Genomic DNA, 21,281 nt, shown 5'->3' with positions numbered 1-21,281 from the left:
TAAGTGCAAATGAATCCATGGATTACACTGCCTGAGTCTCATCAGGATGAATGTGTATTCCATTGCCATGCAATATTCTGCTCTGAGAGCCTTGGTGTCCAAGAAAGAGGGTAGAACAGCAAGCAGTTAAGAAAAGGTGTTTAAAAAAACCAAAACATCCAAGATGTAATCCTCCTAAAGTACACAAAGTTCTTCCCCATTAAGGAAGATGAGCCCCAGGATCAACATAAAGATTTGGGCTGTTACATGATGTTCTCCATCTTTGAGTTAATCTGTGTGCCAGGAGCAAAGGCAGCGCAGCTGTGCCGGAGCTGCGGGTGTTTCCAAGCAGGCACCGAGTGAGCAGAGTCTCTTTAGCAGCACAGCTGAGGACTGAAGGCAAGTCTGTGTCAAGGGATCTCAAACCATCGACGCCCTTGCTATACACGGCAGGCATTCCAACAAGCAGTGAAAAGCAGCTGCTGGTGGAACTCCCTCAGGACACCCCAGCTCTACAGAGAGCTTTCAGGAATCAGGAGAGGACATTTACTACCTATTTGTGCTATTGCATCATTTAGGGACACTAGGCAAAACTCCTCTTTTATACCTGTGTCAGCTTGGCACTCTTGGCAGAACTTTGCAGCTTTTAGACAAGAAAATTCAAGGATTGGTTATTAAGATTTATAGTCCAAACCAGACAAAAAATAATATAGAGGGGTATATTATTAATGGGTGGTATATTAATGGGTGGTATATTATACTAGGGGTATATTAATGTGTGGTATATTAAGGTTAGAGGAGCCAGATTCCAGCAGCTCAAACTGTAGTTACAAAATCTGTGCCTCTCCTCAAACTGAACTTCTGGAGCAGCCCAGGTAACTTTTGCTCAGTCTTCATTAAACAAGAGAGCTGTGAACTGCACGGCCTGTGTTCACAGATCCTAAGTGTAATTGTATGTAACTTCTGACTATGATAAAGAATTTTTAACGGTAAAGTGCATTATGGAAACAACAGAGATAAGATCAAAATAACTTGAAATTGGAACACTTGAAAACTTGGCAGAGAATCCGCTTAGGAAGTTTACATGGCAGGAAGGAGTGTGATCCCCCAAATGCTGGGGATTACATTTCCAAAATTACAGCAGGGAGATGCAACAACAACTCCATAATATTTTGATTAGGAAGGAAGCAAATAACATACTGCAGGATGCTGCTGTCATAGCACAACCCTTGGCATCACCCTCTTTAAAGGAAGAAAAAAAAGGAATAAAAATGGGGAAAAAAGGAAATCATCCTACTGCTTAAAGATAGACAGGGGTAGAAGTCACTGCTTGGAGAAGGCATTTGCAGGATTTCCTTCCCTTACCACCATTTTCCTCTTTGAACCCATCAAACAGAAATCCATGTTTACCAAAACCCAGTTGTAGCCAAGTAGAAAAACTCATCTTCAAGTCTGCTGCAGCCAGCAACAGTTTCTTTGGGATCCAACTAGTCTAACAGGCTTTCCTCCCCTCTCACGAAAATTCTCAATGTTCTTCATTTCTGGTCACTGTCATTTAAATCAGTCCACACCTTTCACTGGCTCCAGGCTCTCACACAGTGACATGCAGAGAGGAGACCTCAATAATGATGATCACTTGTGATAGTTTTGGGGTCGAGGACATTTGAGACTGAGGCTGAAGATGCAGCTGTAGCAGGAACTGTTCTGGCTTTGTGCAGTGACTTTTTCTTGAAACCGGGGTGTTAAAATAGCACTATCAGTTCCTCTCTCATGAGTGCCCACCACATCACCTAAAATAGAAAAATGTCCCAAAGCCCATGTGTCTGCCCAGGGCACAGCAGGAAGCTGGTGTGCTATTCTCTCCAACACTGAAATATCAGCACTTTTTGCATCTAGGTTTTGTTTTCATCCTGCAGAACCTTTCTTGATGCATGTCATGACATATCTAAAACATAAAAAAATCCCTAACATAGGTCCACAAAATATTTCCAAATACTTGACTGGGAAATAGAAGTCATAGTTCTACTATTATTAAACAATAATAAATGCGATTGAGACACTGATTTCATAGCAAACAATAATTCTTCCATGTTTTATCCGTTAATCCCTTAACATGATAGTTACCTATTTCTTGTCTGTATGAGGGAGGGTAATGATTTAATCACCCTTTTTCTGTCTAGCATTCCCCATTACTCCATGGTTACAAGGCATGCTCTTCCCTTGAGATATCTAAAGGATTAATATTGTTAGGATAAACTCTGCAGTATTACTCAACTCCCCGTACACATGACTTGGTTTTAGTCTGCTGCTTCCCACCCGAAGAAGAGCTTCTGTGCCCAAAAACATGTGTTCTGCATTTTCAATTTTATCTGTAGGTTGAAAAGAGAAAGTCCCCTTCAGTCTTGTCTCACTGCAACTATTAATTTGACACTTTGAATGTATTAACTAGAATCATTGTTAGTGCTGAGCAGTTTTAATGTGGGAGTGAGAATATGTCCTTCTCTCCTATTAGGAATCTTATTTCAGACAGAGCAACTACCTCACAGAGAGAGAACAGACTTGGAAGATGCTGAAATTACGAAGAGCTGGGTTATATTCATGACCCTTCCATTATACAGTTTATATAATTAGACATAATGACAAAGTTAGTACTTGGTATCTGGCATCCGGTCCTCCCACAGATTTCAGCAACAGTGTGGATTTGTGGCTTTTCCAGGTTCTCCTCTCTAAGTGTTCCTATTGCTAAATACTGAACATCAGCAGTGAGCAAGTAAAACCACTCACAGTTATCCAGCAGGAAGCCTTCGAATCCAAACCAAACATTTGGTCTTATTTTCAACACTTCAATACTGTGTTTTAGCCATCACTAATCTACTTGTAGTAGGTCACTAGATAATACACAGGTTACCAATTACACTGTCTTTATATCATCCTCCAAAGTAAAAGAGGTTCCAAAGTTAATTTTGCCAGTCCTGAATCCCTCGCGAGTATTGTTACAATGCTGATGAAGTGGCAGAGGGAACAAAAGGGAAGCAGTATTTTCAGAATCACAACAGTTGTTACAAACATAAGTTTAGGCACACAGAAAGTGAGTGAAGTGCAGTGGAAACATTGCAAAGATCTCAAAAAGTGTTGTGAAATCAGAATTTCACCTGTTTTCTTGTGTTTTCCTCTGTGCTTGTGCATAATAGAAAGACTAAAAAAAACCAAACACCAAACCCAAACAAAGAACAAAGGTTGTCTGACCTACAGTGCTACTTTGGTGGAACCTGCATTACAGGCACCAATATTTTCACCAGTAAGCACACCCCCACAAGGTTTCATACTGACTTCCAGAGGGGCTACCAAATATCTCAGCACCTCTCAGACATGACACTATTTTCAGTGCAGCAGCCTGGTGTCCCCGGGCAGTAGGAGGAGGTTCCTTCACAGGATAAAGCCATTTATATGAGCCTTATGGTGGTCCTGTTCACTCTGCTGTTGACACCAGCACTCATCTACTCCCACAAAGAGCCCATTGATGGAGCTCAATCACGAAAACCTAAGCTACAGAACAATTTCCACAAGCAGTTGGGTCTTCTGGGTGTGTTGCTGGACTTCTAATGCATGCACCAGCTTGTGTGTATTGCACATGCACAAAACAGCTGCACTACTTTTGTTATTCAGCATTTACATATGTCAGGAATTTTGGTCCCACCTAAATCGTCTTGCAGCTCTGAGCTTTAATTAGCAACGTATCCAAAATACTTTGAGTGCTTCTGGACAATAGCTATAGGTGCTTAGAGACAATGCTGCGTGGTGCCAGAAGCCTTGTTCTGTAAAAGGAAATCTAGCTGGGTGTTAATGAGTGTCACAGGGAATTAGACTCAATCAATCTAACAAATTCATTTCTATTGACATCTCCATTTATAGCTTCTCTATGTATTTAACAAAGGAACATTGGTGGTAAAATAATGATAAAAATGCAGGACTTGCATTAAACTATTGTGGCTAATGTACATGAAATCAGGAACTGAAATAATGAGACCAAAGTCAGCTTCCTCCAGATCATGCCAAACCTTGACCACAGTAATGAGGAGGTATAAATTGCACAAATGTGGAGGAGCACTAGTGTGAATAACTCCAGCTGCATAACCCAGTGCATTTTCTTTCCACTTGTGCATAAAGCTCTTCCCTGTGAAGGATCAGGCCAATGCTAACAGAAAATCAGCAACCCTTTCCTGGTAGCCAGTGCTGTTCACTGCTCTGCTTTGCTTCCCTCATGCTTGTCATCCATTTCTGCTTTCTGAAAATGGGTATTTCTAGGGCATGAACAGTCCCTGGCCTGGCTGCCTGCATGGGTACAGGGCCAGCACAGAGCATCCACACTGCAGCTACCAGGAGAAGGCATGCTTCTGCTCTGCTGGGGAGCTGTGGTCTTACAAAAATCACAACTCTCAGAAAAACATCTCACACAAGGTGACAAATGCCTTGCTTATAGGCTGACAGACTATCTGAACAAAAATATATTTATTTAGCCTATCTTGCACTTTAATTTGATGTACTGCAACATCCCAGCATGGCTTTTTGTCTTCAGTTTATAATTGTGCTAATTTTTCCATCCAAATTAAGCTATATAATGCTTAGGGACAAAACCAATGTCATTAATATATGTACTAGAATCATGTTGTACAAATACTACGAGCAAATCCCATTGTGATGATCTTCAGCGGCCTTTCTTATAGCAAGCAAATAGGAAAGCATTGGAAACATGGCAGGAATTTTTTCTCTGCAGAATCAGGAAAGGGGGCTGGAATTGGTCCACCCAGGCACAGAGACTTGGAAGCTCATCTTTTTAAGGCTGCTGATGGCTCATCCTCTTGTCTTCCCCAAAATGTGTTTCTCTAGACCCTATGTAATGGCTGGGGAAGGGTCTCACAGAGACAAACTTTTCCCCTGTGAATTAGCGGGCAGATGTCACATCACCTGTGAGGAGGTGGGCATGAGATTGGAGCTCAGTAGGGGGTGAGTTTGTAATGAAAGTGGTCTCTGTAGGAGCCAAACTTTGGTGAACCCTCTCGAGACTTACAGATAAAAGTCTATGTAAGTTTTGAGAAAGATACTTACCTTTCAATTTCTTGTTTCATGTAGCTGCAATAGGAGATGTACCCAACAGAGTGCAGAAACCCCAGCAATAACTGCAATGACTGCAGACAGAACTAGCAGAGTTTGGCTTCATCTGAGAGAAGATCTGGATTCCCTGTCAGGGGGCCTTAAACACAGGCTCCCACAAAGTGGTCAACTGTGATCATTACTAAGGAGGCCACAGCAAGTTTAACCTTCAGCAGACAGAGCAGGATGTTTTAGTCCTTTGTCTTTTATGGCCTCATTTAAACCAAAGATGGGAGAATTATACCACTCCCCTTCAGCTTCACAGGGTGGTTTGTTTGCTTTGGGTTCTTTTACATTCAAGGACATAAATGCTGGACAAATCGTACCTAATTCTATTTAAGCTGGGGGTAGTGAGCACCAGATATATCACACTGAAAATTCCAGCCCCTAAAGTGCCTTATTTTTTTCCCCCTCAAAGGGGGAAACATTCCTTTGAGAGATTAGGATTTTGTGCTGCATTTTTGATGAACCAATTTCAAGTCCACCAGTGGGGAAAATAAGCAGTCGCAGTCTCTGGTGGGACTTACAGGGATTGGAAGGAAAAGGGGGCAGGTTTATCTCACAAGTCAGGGAGCATGGACCATTCAATTCCCTGATTGTAGCAAAAATGTGCCACCAAAGAGCCGTGACCATGAGACTTGCTGTATATTGTGTTAGTAATTCAAGTGGATTTAGCAGCATATGCAGGTTTATCATGCATACAATTGATTTGCATTTATTGAGCCTTATCCTGCTTCCAGTTGAATATTTGCAATATCAACCTGCATATTTATCTTCAGACATACTGTTTCTATGTGACTGAACAATTCTCATTAAGTAACTGAGACTAAAAAACAGCCTTGTTTTTGGCATTTTCTATGGAGAGCTTGATTAGAGAGGCCTGGCATAAACAACTCAGTATCTCTGCCCCAACGACACTGTAATGTTTCCACACAAATGAAATCACAAGTTGGACACACATTTTGCCCTGAAGGAGTAAATGCCCCCCCAAATCCCATCTGCCACCACAGCAAGGTTTTAAGCTTCTGCTTTTCAGCAACAGCAAAAGCAAAACCTGCAAAATAAATGAAAAATCAGAGTAGAGAGCAATTTCAGGGCAGGGATTCTCCACGGCTCTGCAGAAGGGCAGCTCCCCATTCCGCTCCAGGGGGAGGTACAGCAGCCCCAGATCCCCCGCTCCCACAGGAGTGCCTGCCAGAGCAGCCCTTAGTGCACACACAGCACGGCCACCTTGCTCATGTCTCACACACACACCAAGCCCATGCTGGAAAAAACAGGCTTAGAAGAGACTTGAAATCTGGTTTTGCCACTATTTGTTTTTTCTAAAGTAAATTATATTTAATGAAAATACCTGAGACACAAAGTACCTTGTTTTCATCTTAATTAGCAATTATGGTTGCTAATTAAGGCAATACCAAAATAATTGTGTCATAGTACAAAGGAAATGCCCATGTTTCTCTGTGCCAGATAAACAAGATTATGATCTTCAGCCATAGTTCCAGAACAGATAATACTCTACTAATTTTTGCAGGGCTTAATTTAACGTGTGTATGAGCGAGAAGAACTGCGTAGCTTTTGATTTATGGTGAAGGCCACCATGTCATATAAAGATAAAGAGGGAGAAATCACAACAGTCCCTTGTCTTAGAGTTGAAACACAATTAGCCAAATAATCATCTTCAAGTGATCTCACATTCCTCACTTGCTATAGTTTTTAAAATCTTCTTTGTATGTTAAAATAAATACTTGATCTTACATTTATATGTATTACATATAAAGTATAATCTATAATTTTTTTGGTATTAATTTTCTTCACCTAGTGCCTTCACATAGACACATCTTTGAACATTTATCCAGGGAAGCACTCACCGAACAACACTTATTTCCTGCAACCAACTAAATGATCTTTTTTTTTTTTTTTTAAGAAGTAAAGAAAGGCATATCCTCCACAAAAGCTAATTCATGCAGCATGATTCTTTGAATATATACTGTAGCAATACACAAGTGTTGGAAGTAGCACAAAAGATCCTTGAAAACACTTCTAATTGATTAATTCAGCAGGGTAGCACCATGGAAATGATTGATTTCAGTCTACCAGGCCTCCCTCTGACCTTTTTAGAGCCTCTGCTGATGGGTACTTAAATGGAAAAAATTTAAATACAAATGGCAATATAACAATAGCACCCAAATTCCCATCATTTTAATATATCAAATTGACTGCAACAAGTTTAAGATGCCACAAGGACTAAAGCTTTTTTTTAATGTATTTTTGAAAGAGTGAGAACTTTAATGTCAGTAGTAATGACTGATCTCAAATGACTGATCTGACTCACAAATAATACGTGACTGTGTTCTTCTTAGCTAATGATGAGGTGTAACAAACCTGGTGATAATGACTATTAGAAAGTGTAGAAAAAAACACTGCAGTACATTTCTCTGAGGTCATAAAAAAATGGAGGTCATCAGGCTAGTTTCATGTATAATTGTGATTTATTGCAAGGTTTGCAACCCAAACCAAGGGCAGATACCTTACCAACACTTACTTAAACTGAAGCTGCCCTTATTTCGCCAATCAATGCAAAAATGTAAATAACATGGGCTGATATCTCTGCCACTCATCTGGTATCTGGGGACAGGTGATAGCTGCACTGAAGGCATACAATTATGAAATACCAAAGTGAGAGGGACTATTTCTAAGTGTTTGATCCTTCAGACTTGACTCAGGCAAACTCCCACTCCAGCTTCAGCCGACCTTTAGAAACCATGCAGACCTGCTGCAAAGGGAAGTGTTTCCCCTGCCCTTCTTTGGTTGAATAATGTTTGAACATATTCATGGGTTCATGGGTTTAGAAATAACCACGGTTTTTGGAAATAACCACTTCATTGCACTTCCAGAGTACTCATGTGATATATTGGTGTGCTGATGACAGAGGAGGCAGGCAGTGGCCAGACCCGTCTCCATGGCAGAAAAGTCACTGCTGTCTCCTGCCCTGAAGTAAACCTCTTCTTGATGAACTTACACCTTTTTGGAAGCTTCTTGGCTTTCCTGCACTCCTGTGCTGAGCCTGGGCTGTGGGAGTGACATGGATTTTCTACACGGATGTCTGCATGGACACCTGAGCAGTTGAGGGCTCAGCAGGACAAGCAGCACACTTCCTAGTCTCCAGATTGAGAGAGAAACCAACCTTTGTCCTTCCTGACAACCCGATCTGATGTTGAATACACCTCATATGCTTGGTAGGACCTGCCTAGATTAGCAAGCGAAAGCATGCAAACTCATGCTCATCATTTCTGCAGTACCTGCTGCAGAAATTTGCAAAGGGATTTTGGTTTTTTGACATCTCTTTAGGGACTAAACCTGCTAATGTGATTTCTCTTCACAGCTTCCAGTGATGGCTGGCTTTGGCCAACTCAGCTGTATTGTCAGGCCCAACCTGTGCCATCAGGACCTGAAACCATGGAAAATTTCACTAAACAAGTTACAATTGTTTTTTCAGATGTCATAGTTGGGACTTAGTCAGGCTGCAGGGACTCAGTTTTATACACATTTGTTTGTTTCAAAATCTACTAGCTTGTTTCCTGCAATCTCAGCTCTGATTTATATATGCATTCAAAATCTCTTGCCCTTGTGACTGCAATTAATGCAAACTGTGAAAATTATTCAGAGTGTAACTAAGCAACATCTGCCCAAGCTATGAGCTGCCTGAGGAAGTGGCAGGACTGATGTTCCCTGTCCTCTCTTCCCTGTCCCATAGAAAATGCATGGGGAAAAAGGGGAGAGTATTACCTCATATGTACCTAAAAATGTTTCCAAGCAAACATCCTAAGCAGAAGACATTTCAGTTTGGAGTGAGGACTGGCACCTCCTACAGAAGTCTATCCTTCCCTTCTACCAGCTGGCCCACCAGCTAGGAGGGAAGTACAGCATGGCAGCCTCACAGGAATAACCAGGACAGTGAACCAAGCATCTCCTGTGGAAATTCCTCCCTGCACATTTGCTGCCTTTCTCTGTGGCTGTTGGTCACTGTGCAGGGGAGGTCCACTAGCTGGAAACATGCTGTGATTCTTTTCTCCTTATGCTTTATCCCTTGACAATTTACAGCTTTCCAGCTGCATGTCAGAGAGCTCTGCATCCCACCTGCATATTGCACAGAAATGGGATTTTCCTGTGATTCTCTTTTAGGTCCTTGCTGTTGGGGGCCAGGGCACTACACATCTCAATATTCAGCAGATAACTGTCTTCTTGGGGCTGCAATCATTTTACTTTTTTTTTCTCCAGTACAGGTGCATAGGAAGCACCATGAAAGTAAAGGCACCACGGAGGTGCCTGAGTCAAGCTCCCAAGTCAGTCCCTGTCACACTGGCTCATAAGACTGTACAAAGGGCAATCGGAAACGGCTTAATCAAGCTTACTACCACAAGCACAGTGTTAATGAGCAATAAATAGTTCACTCAAGTGCTGTGGGCTTACCTCAGGACAGCTCTCATTACAGAGATATCATCAGCTAACACTCAGCATCAAGAAGATGGCAGTGGGGTTGAAACTAGGTCCTTTCCAACCCAAATTGTTCCATGATTCACCCAGAGGGTGGCTGGACACTGGACCAGGCTCCTCAGGGAAGTGGTCACAACACCAAGCCTGACAGAGTTAAAGCAGGATTTAGACAATGGTCTCAGGCACAGGGTGTGACTCTTGGAGCTGTCCTCTCTGGAGTTGGACTTGATTAACCTAATGAGTCCCTTCCAACAAGGATATTCTATGACTCTATAATAAATGTGGTAGTTTCTCAATTGCAGCTGAAAAACTTGATGAAATGCTTCAGTGTTTCTAAAGAGCATTTGAGTATACTAAAACACCCCCATATGTATGTGTAGGTAAAATATTAATTAATTATTAAATTACACTGGATTTATCCAGCACTCTTGCACTAGAAGAGCAAAGGAAATACATGCAATTATAGGCAAACTGAATTGCTCTGTCTACATTCTTCTCAGAAGTTTATTTTTTTCTGCTTCAAGGTGATTTGACATTTTTGGGTTAGATTTTAGGAACTCAATGCAAAAGCCTGGCTTTGTACTGCCGCTCCAAACCAGAAACTATTCAATTATGCATCAGCCCATCCCTTCCCCAAAACTAAACCCTCTCAGATACTGAACTCCCTTCAATACAGGTTTTAAATAGAAAGGGTAAGTAGGGTAAAGCTGGTTGTGGGAGTTACTTTATCTTCCATATTTTCCATAAGATGGTTCCTCTGACCTGGCCAGGCTCTGAAGTCTGTTCATCTTAAGAAAAGTACATAACATACTCCTACTAAGCAGTTTTGCAAACTTGGTGACAAGATTATTGCTAGTATTTTACTGCAGACTTTTTCCTTGATAATTGGAATATGCTCTTTTTTTTCCCCCAGTTTTATCCTGGTGTTCTAAAATCAGTACATTAAAAACAAAACTGGAAATTTCAACTTCATTTCTGTATTGTTTTCAAATATGCTGGTTTGCATGCAGACAATTTGCCCCAGCAATTTGATTTCAGCATCAGAGCAAGCAGTGTAACACTTTTGGAAATGGAGAGGTTTGCTTGTCACAAACATGAAAGCACCTTTTGTTTGCTGAATTTTCTTTGTAGAATAACAGATAAGAAAATTAGAAGTGAAGAGCTCACTTCAGAAAATTTGGCAACTCTAAGTAAAGTGAAAAGTATTTTTCAATTTTAGTAGCATGATAGTAGCATGTCATTGGAGGTCTGCATCCCTCCCAGAATTTGCATGATGCATATTTCCTACAGCTGTCCATCACTTAGAAAGTAGCTGCTTTCCATTATTTAATACAATGCTTTACAAATACTTCTGCAACTTGGATTCTCCTCAAGAGGAACACCCAGTTCTTGCAGAGGTGCTAGAGTTCAGCTATGGGTGACTGCAGCCTGCGCTGGTTTTTGAAGGTGACTTGCAAAGAGGACTTCAGGATCCGGTGTCTTTCTTGGAAAACTGCCACCAGCACTCAGAAGCTTTGAGAAATGCAACTTCCACCTATGGCACAGGATCATAATCCCCAAGGTATTAAAAACTATTTCACCATAAACACCATGTCACAGCATCTACACCAGTGACATTTATCCTGTTTGGGTTTAAGGCTTCATGTGACAAGGGCTAAATTTTGTTCTTTTTCATATTTTAAAATATAAGTTACATGCTTTTATCTGGACTTCTCAAACCAGCTGCTCAGTGTAGTAACCACTCCATGCCTGGTGATTGCACTAATGCTTTCAAGGCTCTTAGGTGTCCTGTGCATTTCTTCTGTCCTGATGTCCTTCACTCTGCACAGGCATAGCCTGTTCCTTCTCATAATTTTCTGTTTGATTTCCAACTTAGTTTTCCAATATATCACTCCTTACTCTGATCAAAAGGATTAACAGAGCTAAAAGGCTTAACAAAAGTAGACATTATATTTGGCACAGGGTCACTGGTGCCTGTGCTGTGGACACTGTAACCACTCTGTTTAAATGACCAGCTTTAAAACAGCTCACTATTATTATTTTCAGGTACATCTTTACCTGTTTTGTAAAAAATGTTAAAACCCTCTTTAGAACATCACTGCAAGAGGGATTTATCTTGACTAATTTTATCCATCTAAGTTTTGGGACTAGATTAGGCCCATACCGTTCTCAGGGAGGAGAGCAGCAGCAGTGATATGGCAATACAAAATGTCCAGATAGATCAATTCCCTTTGTCTTCAGAGCAGGAGCTGAGGGTGTTATGCTCAGATCTGGAGGTTGTGCTGTGCCCTCTGCCTGGGAGAAGATGCTGTTGGAGCAGTTCCCATCTCCCCCATGCACTGCAAGGCTCACACTACACCTCCAAGTACAGTCTTAGAGGGATTTAAATGGCACTGGCCCTAGGCCCACTCAGGGACTTATTTCCTTTGGATTTATGTATGGATTTTATTTTACAAAAGCTATTTAGCACAAGGCATTAGGTAATGCAGACTACTCTGGAAATCTAGGGCTTGTGCGTTTTACTAATGTCCAGCAGAACAGTGAAGTCTTTACTTTATGAACACAGCAGTTTTAATTCAAGGAAAAAGGGAAACATTTAGCTGTTGGACAGAGTTATATCCTTGCAGTTCCCCTAGTGTTTGGTTTATTGTATAAAACAATATAAGGTGAAACTCATCTAAGACCCACAAGTGCTGGGAGAAGGTTGGTAACTGAACACCTTCCTTTCACTCAGCAGTTGTCTCCTAAGGTCAAGGCATCCTTGACAAGGCTTCACAGGACACGTGTAAGCTTGTGTTGTATGAGAGTGAGGAGCAGCAGAGCCATCCCAAAAAGAGCCATTGCCCCAGCACAATACCTAGTAACTGATGCTAGTATGAGATTGCTATGCTCTGCAGGAGAGTTACCAGATTTGCTGATAATTGAGCTGAGAAAGGCTAAGGTTTTGTTGCATCCAGAAGGATGAAATGAATGAGGGCTTGTTTATATGTTAAGCATATAATAACAAGGCAGAGCATAGTCCTCTAAAGGAAGTGGTAAAAAACAGCAAACAAAATAACTATTGCTACTGGTTTAAGTTACCAAAGAGTTTGTCTCTTTTCCTCAGGCAATTGCAGTCATCACCTATTTCCTTGGAAATCTTAATATTGGTACCTGTGAATTATTGCAGGTTATACAAAGTTATCAACTACATTTTCATCACCAGCTGCCCTGCCAGGGGTCTGCTACAGACTCCCATTAAGCTCTCCGTTTCCCCAGTTGTAATGAATAATGACATAAAAGTTCCACCTTTTCTGAAATGCACCAAAAAATTGATGGTCAAGAGGTGGCACTAAGAAAAGCAAAACAAACCATGCAAATGTTCTTGAGGTTGTTTTGAAATACTTACTGATGTGAAACTCTCAGTACTTTAATCATTATTCAAAACCTTGAATCCCATTATGATTTTTCAGTCACTGAAGAATGGAGTCTAAACATTGCACGGGTACAGAATTAAGAAAAGCTCTGTGGGAAGAGGTTTTTCACAGCCATGGGTGAGTATTACTCATACTTGCATATTCTTCTTTCCACACGTAAAAGGTCTGACGGGACAAAGAGCTGTGCCTTGGATGGTTTTGAAATCCATCAATCTCTTCTGCTCCTGAAAGGACCTCTCTGAGGAAAGGTTTTTTGCCCACGCAAGTATCACAGCACTTCAATGGGACCATGCCTTCAGGTACATAACACTGTGTTTCCAAACAACATTTCCCTGAGGTAAAAAGAAAAGTACAGCTATCCCACATTGCATGAAGTCTACCCCTTTGCAGGAGAACAATCTCCTTCTCTCTTTCCAAAACAAAAGCGTAATTCAAAATTATTACATTATTACCAAGAATGAGTAGGATAAACAGCACACTTTTTTAAAATTACCATTCACGTGTAGTTTAAATCTAGACTCGTCTATTGGTTTACAGATGATTTCCATTTATGAATATAAACAATATTCTTGCCTTCTTTCCCTAACACCAGTGACTCACATGTTGGGGGTTTTTTCTATAAACCAACTGCACATATCACAAAATAAGATAAATTTTCGTATTGTGAGGCTATGCAGTTCATGTACAAATTATGCTTTTGCCATTTTTCTTTTAAACATGACATTTTTGTTCCTGGTTTCTTTCTTTTCTCGGATTTTTCATGGCAATTTATTCTTTTTCAGTTGGAAACAAATTGAAATACAAAGCAGACCTTTTTCTTTCTAAATTGCACAGCCAGTTTGGATCAAAAAGAATAAAGGAACTCTTCACGTTACTTTAGTAGGTCTTGCTGGTGAGGAGAAAATGTGCCTAACGATGAATACTTAACAAGATTTTATTAAAGCTTGCCATCAATTCCTTGCCCTAAATATTACAGGTTGTGAAAGCACATTAACACCAGAGGATACTGCTTCTGAGGCCCACCCTTGCACAATAAACACTGTGGCTGGATCCCAGATACCTGGCAGCACTCCAGGAGTTTGTGCTGATCACAATGCTGGCAAGGGCTGGACCCAGAAGCAGAACCAGATCTATCGCAGTGCCGTGGGTGGCCGGTGCTCCTCAGGTGAGCATGTGGACAGACACCCTATGCCTTGCCCCACAGTCCCACCTGGGGTTATGGCTCTAAACAAGTCACTAAATATTTCTGCTGTGGCTCCCCATCTCTTGCCTTTTCAGCAAATGTTTTCTGCAATATGTGAAGAGGTACAGATGGCCCCAACCCTGCAGAACTACTGAAACCACTCACAACCAGAGACCTTGCAGCCTCTGAGGCAGGACAGCGAAAGCCATCCAAAAGAGCCCTCAGCCACACAGCCAGCAGAATTTCCCTCTTTGCTGACCTGCAGCAGAGACATACAATCCTTTTTCTCAGTGTGAACTCTTAATATTTTCTGTGGAAACCCCATCTGCTAAGGTTCAGGCAAACCCAGAGAAACCTCCTCCCTATAGATCCCCAGGGCTTTAACATGCATTGGTGGCCAGAAGCCAAGTACATTTTGGGGAGTAGCAGCAAACAGCTGCTTTTCAGACTCTTCACAACACAGTTTTAAGACTTGTTCCATGCAGTTATTACTACCATGATCCAAGCTCAGTTTCCAACCTTGGCATGAGCAGGACCTATTAGCGTGTTTTCCTAAGAAAATATTATGCACAGTGATCATTAATATTTTTTAACCCACTGGCCAGCTTCAATCAAATTTGGCAGTCAGGCAGCAGTCTTGGAGCCCTCAAGTTCCTACAAGGTTCATGAACCATATGTGTGGCTGGGACAGTGGAAATGCAAGGAAAAGCAGGCCAACCTGTATGAGACCTCAGAGAGCCCAGCGAGACTGAGATGCTGTGGATGACCCGCTCCAGGAAAGCTTCTCAATGTTTTTCCATCTGCATGGACACAGGAGTGTCCAGAGAAAAAGCAGATTTCATATTTCCAGCATCATTTTTTTTACAGCAGTATCATGAACTTACACTCTGTGTCCAATGTCTCTCTGTTGGAACCAGCCCTTGCTGTGAGGTGAAAACAGAGAATTAATTTTGTGAATGTCAGAAGGCTCTCAGAGGGTTTCTCTGGTGCCAGCTGCAGTTGCTTCCCCTTGGTTGGAGGGACAGCCACATCCAGTCAGACAGTGAGGAAAATGAGGAATCTATTGCTCTCCACTTGAAAACGTGCCTTTGTTCAAAGTAGTGTTTTTGCCATGAGCACACGTGCCTGCAGGGAGCTTCCTTCAGGGACTCGGCTGTAAAATGAGGCCACAAGGGCAGGCACAGACGGACTGCAAAGTCCCCCGGCTGTTTCTTTGAATGGCTGCCTTAACAAGGAGGTACAAGGACAGCCTGTGCTCATAGAGGCTTCGAAAACCAGCCAGCAGTAGCTTCCTCACTGGGTTGTTTCTTTTGGTTTTTAAAAATTCTAAACTGCACGTTTTAAAACAGAAGATCAGCATGTCTCCTGTAATAGCAGCAGTTTTGCTGCAGTGCCTCAGCAGAAGGCAGCTAAAGAGGACAAGCTGAATCTGGACAGCAGGAATTTGCAGCGAGCAGTTCTTCCTCAGGATTGGCCTCAGCACAGATCACAGAAAGCTGTGCTTCTTCACTGATCCAGGCTAAAGCAACCTAATTAAAGATGCCAGAAGTTATTTCTAGTAACAAAGCCAACAAACACTCTTCTGATTAGCTTTTTTCAGACTCATTAAGAAATAAAAATATATAAAAAAAAAAAATACTTATCCCGTTCTTTTGGTTCAGTGCTGCAGTTTCCCTAAGGCACAGGCCAGCTAAAAAGAGAGGCTCTGAGAGATGTGCAAAGATAGCACCACTGTCAACCAAAGAAACCTCCTTCAATTATTCAGAGCATCTGCTGTTCTCGAATTTCTCATTCTTAGAGCTCCAGCTAAGTGGTGCATTTCGAAGTAGTTCTTATTAACTCACAGGACAGCACAAGTAAGGAACATATGTATTCACAAGATAATTAATGCTCAAAAATGAATATTGTGGTAAGAAGTTTCCATACACATTTGCAAACTATCTGCTAAATATGTATTTTTGAAGAATAGGGAACTTCACATGGAAAAGGTGAATGTAATCCTAAGTAGACAGGAAACAAAACTGTCTCTATTTTTCTACTTCATTAACAGACAGAAAATTAACCAAAATACTCACAAAAGTGCAAGCATTGAAAATCAGTGAACACAGCCTACAGTCAACTGACAACTAGGAAAATCAGTCTTTCTGACATCTACTGGTAATGTTTTGCATCTGAAAAGCACACTGGGGTTGATTTCATGGCAAAACAATATTTAAGAAGGTAGCTGTGAGAGCTTCATATCTCTACTGCCGTGCTATAAGTTAGAAAAATTCAAACAGACCTTTTTATCTCCACGGCTAAACTAAGATATTGAAATGACATGAACTTCACGCAGAGTTGACAGACAGTATGCTCATTTTATCCTATTAATTTTTCTGGAGTGTATTCCTAATGGCATTCTAATTCCAATTTCCCTTTCACAAAATACCACCTTGATGGGAAGAGAGGCCAGCCAACTTAGCCCATCCTCCCAAGCCATTGCATTGCATCTCCTCAGGCGTGATTAGACACTACAGTTGACTGAACCAAAGAAATCCCCCCTGTTTCCTCAGTTGTCACAGATACACTATCCTTTCTGTGTCTCTGCAGAATTGCTGGCACTATTTCTTTCCAAGTTGCCAGCTGAAAGGGAGCCTGAATAAAGTGGCTGGATCTCCATATAGATGGTCTGTCAGGGAAGGCAAGCAAACTACCTCCAGTAAAACCACAGTGAAAAGGTGAATAAAATACCCCATCAACCTGCAGTAAGGCTATATATACATTTATATACATGTAGGTGTATGTATTTATATACACACATATATAGATCAGTGATGTGCATGGTTTCTAACCAAAGGAGTGGGCAGGTTCAGAGTGCTGTCTGCACTGTGACTTCACAAACCACCGATCTGGTTATGTTCCTTTCAATCAGAATTTTTTTTGATTCCTTCAACTGGTCAAAAAAAAAAAAAAAAAAAAAAAAAAAAAAAAAAAAGGAGCGGGTATTATGTGCATTTTTCCTTATTCCCCTTTCACCGCACAAACCATCCCGTCTTAAAACTCTCAGGAAAGTGACAAAGTGCTCAGCCGTGTCAGGCAGGGGCCCTTTCAAAGCATCCCGTCCCGACGACGGTCCCGCAGCCGCGGGGCTCCGCTCAGCCCCGGCTGCTGGTGCCACAGAGCCATGGCCGTGCCCTCAGCAGCCGAGCCCCGAGCCCTGGGCCTGGGGAGGGCAGTGGGCTCAGCCCGGCCGCAGGGTCTCTCTCCGCGGCGGTGGGATGGGTGCCAGGCTCTGAGGGCAAAGGCCGGGGGGTGGGAAGGGATGCGCGGGGAGCTGGGACGCGACACTTACTGCAGAACTGCCTCCGCCTGACCCCGCAGCGCCAGAGCCGCGTCCGCACCCAGTGCAGGCACGGGGACAGGTCCATGGCCCCGGGGGCCGCCCGTGCCCGCGGCCACCTGGCACGGCCCGCTCCCCGCCGGGCCAACCTGCGGCAGCCCCCGGCCAACCTGCGGGCCGCCGGCAGGATGCGGCGGGCGGCCACCGAGGCCCTGCCGTCCCTTTGTCGCCATGCCATGTTTTATGCATGAAGGTAATTTCATCCCGATTCTCCGCGCCTGGTGTCTACGTGAGCTCCTGCGACGTGGAGGAGCCAGGGCACCGGTCCCTGGGGAGAGCGAGCTCCGGGGGAGGCAAGGGGCGAGCATCCCCGCTGGGCCGGGGGAAGGTGCCCGGCAGGAACGGGGCCTTTCCCAGAAGTTTGCACCTGTAAGTCTGCAGGTGCTGCCCTGCGGAGACCCTGGAACGAGGAGAGATCCGAAGATATTAGGGAGCCCTGCAGAAACCCATGCGCACTCTGGTCACAAAATCATGGCCCGTGTTTGAAGTCTCGGCCGCGTTGCTGCCTTCTGAGGAAACAGGAGCATGTGAGGGCAATACAGCTTTATCATTCCATGTCAGTGCTGCACTTGTAGGGGTGGTCAGCATTTGCCACATTCTAATTTCACTTCCGCTATATACAAAATAAAATTGGCAAAGTAATTCCCCGAGTAATTCTCACAGTGACTCTTGCAACACTCTCATTGCTGCCTGAGGCACTTGTTTTGTAACATAACTAAAAGGCTCCTTCTCTGATGAGTTCACAACACCAGAGAATTTCACAGAATAATCTGAGTTGGAAGGGATCCACGTGGACCATCAAGTCCAACTCCTGGCCTTGAGCAGGACCATCCCCAAGCATCACACAAGGTGCCTGAGAGTATTGCCTAAGCACTCTTGAACTCTGTCAGGCTTCATGCTGTGACCACTTCCCTGGGGAGCCCGTTCCAGTGCCCAGCCACCATCTGGCTGAAAATCTTTTCTCAATATCCTGCCTAAACCTCCCCTGACACAGCTTCAGGCCTTTCCCCCGGGTCCTGTGACAGAGGAGAGATCAGTGCCTGCTGCTCCTCTTCCCCTCATGAGGAAGCCATACACTGCAATGAGGTCTGTCCTAAATCCCCTCTTCAGGGTGAGCAGACCAAGTCACCTCTGCTCCTCCTCATATGGTTTCCCCTCAGGGTCTTTTACCATCTTCATTTTGGTCCTTTGGATGCTCTCTAATAGTTCAATATTTTGTATTGTGGCATCCAAAACTGCCCCCAGCACTGGAGGTGAGGCTGTCCCAGTGGAGAGCAGAGGGGGACAATCCCCTCCCTTGCCCAGATGGAGATGCTGTGCCTGATGTACCCCAGGACGGGGTTGGCCCTCCTGGCTGCCAGGGCACTGCTTAGATTCAACTTCCCATTGACCAGAACCCTCAGGTCCCTTTCCACAGCTCTGCATTCTACCATCTCATTCCCCAGTCTGTAGGTACATTTGGCAACTTAGGCCTTGCTCTCATACCTTTAAGCTTTGCCTCAACAAATACATTTGTAGGGTTTACTTTAAATGTTCCCTATATCTCAAGAAAGAGGTTACCACACACACACACATTTACTGCACACTTTTTACCAGGCAAAAGCAAGTCTAAGGTGTGGGTCTGGAGTCCATAGGCTGTGTTGCAAATGTATAGGCTGTATCCTAGCCAGGATTCCTGAAGCTTTTCCCTTGCCACATGCAGCTGAGACCACTGAAGGCTGGACTGGAGGACAGCAAGGCCTGCCACATGCGCCAGTGTAACTGGAGAGTGGTGGATGGCCAGGGGTCAGGTTTCCTTGCCATTTGAATCTCACAGCAGGGTCATCCAAAGGGCCATCGTTGATTTTTTGCTCTTGACATAGGCAGGTAAATCTTGTGCTCTCATTGTAATGATAGGTAAAACCCAGCAGGTGCATTTGAGCTTCATTTTAAAGCTCTTTTGGTTAATCCTGATCCAGACTAAATGTAGCATTTTGAATCCCTATTGGGAATATGAAAAACTCAGTGTTATTTGCCTCTGAAGATTACGTTAAAGCCCAGGCATAGCTCATCCACACTGGGAATTCACACTGGATTTTGCATGACAACCCCAAGCAGCCTAGAGATTTACAACCAAACCCACAAATCACTGTCAAATCAAGATATGAAATTCCACAGACACTCATTACATTTTGCCAAGCAACAGTCATGTCAGACTATTCATTTGGAGCTGATCAGAAATGAAAGTAATGGATGGTAGAGAAATACTTGGAAAAATACGAAGAATCCACGCTAAATCTTGTGTCACTGTGCATTTGGAGACTGGTCAGAGTGAATTGGTCACATACTGTGGTGGGCAACACTGCTGGCATAACAGGGAGCAGCTCACCCAGGTTGTGTTCCCTACTGACTTGCCTCCAGTATTTCACTGGGCACTATCATCTCTTTCTATAAAGAAAGACTCATCCTGTGATGCTTGAGTGAGCTGAAACCGTGGCTGTACCAGAGTGAAAGGGATTCCTGGGTCACCATGTCCAGCTTCAGCTGCTTTGACAATCCCAGCATATTTCCAGGCCTTTAATAAATTATATCTCAGAATTAGGCTTCCTGTCCTCTTTTACTTGAGGAAGAAGGAAATAGGAGTGCAGGGGACTTTAGGTGGTGAAAATTCACTTCTTGATTAGAATTCAGCACAACTGTGATCTCAGTGTCATCAGTTACTTGCACTGATGCTGATGCACATACTTTGTAATAATAAATGAGATATAACAGCAGGTATGTGTGGGCTGGAAATAGAAATTAGACCTGAAATGAGAAAGGTATGACAGCTTTTGGTGCTTTAATAGTGCTTATAATTGTCCTTTTAGAACTGTACAGGCAAATAGAATAATGTAAGAGATGGGCTAGGTAGGATTCAATTTTGCTTGTTTAAGGAAAATACATTACAATGACAAGTATATTTCTGCTGATGATAGCTTCTTTTCTTCAGTATTTGATGTTTGTCTTCCTCCTTTTTTTTTTTTTTTTTTTACACAAACACACCTAAGCTTAGAACTGGCTATTTGTAGACATATTTTTTACCTTAGAGTAGGCAGAAGTCCTAATTTTTACACTTGGTTGGTTCCAATTCAGTATTATTTTTTCATAACATCCTGCATGATTTGCGTGCAGTCCTCTGGCACTGTGCAAAGAAGAGATTCAACACAGCTTAATTATGCACATAATTTTTGACACCACCACCGTTTCAATTTTCCTCCTGTAAATGAATGATGACATGTCAGAGTCACAAGGCAGGGCACTCAGCATGTGTGTCTTTCTGCATTTTCCTTTAAAACCTTGGTGGAGAGGAGCAGACATGCAGTTGTACAGAAGAAATAGGAACTGTTGAGCTGGTTCACACCCAGTCATGGTGTTCCTGTAACTCCAACCTACAAGAAAAACCTTGGCAACAGCTAATGAAGGCATCAGCCAACAAAGGCAACATCTTTTAGTCATCACAGAGTTCCTAAGGTTAAATATAACTGCTCAATCTGATGCTTGCCATTGACCTCCCAGTACAGTGTGGTTGTCTGGCAGCTGCTGCTGTTCCTCTGGAAAGACAGAGACCTCCTGTAGATTGTAATGACCACAAACTGCTGCCTCAAGCCCTGACATGTGGCTCTACTATTTTCTTCCTTAACATACTTCTGGTAAACAAACA

General features: G+C 42.9%; 1 protein-coding gene across 1 annotated transcript in view; it reads right to left on the bottom strand.

Moving 5' to 3' along the window:
* RIPOR2 (RHO family interacting cell polarization regulator 2) overlaps positions 1-17,576 on the bottom strand; it is a 106,585-nt gene extending 89,009 nt beyond the window's left edge. Inside the window, exon 1 of the mRNA XM_064431761.1 lies at positions 17,555-17,576. The gene's annotated coding sequence lies outside the window, so the exon portion shown is untranslated. The remainder of the gene's footprint in view (positions 1-17,554) is intronic.
* Between the last annotated feature and the right edge of the window lie 3,705 nt (positions 17,577-21,281).

This window comes from Passer domesticus, chromosome 1 (genome assembly GCF_036417665.1).
Source record: "Passer domesticus isolate bPasDom1 chromosome 1, bPasDom1.hap1, whole genome shotgun sequence".
Classification (NCBI taxonomy): Eukaryota; Metazoa; Chordata; class Aves; order Passeriformes; family Passeridae; genus Passer; species Passer domesticus.
The sequence above is the reverse complement of the archived record's forward strand: the minus strand, read 5'-3'. Positions and strand labels throughout refer to the sequence as shown.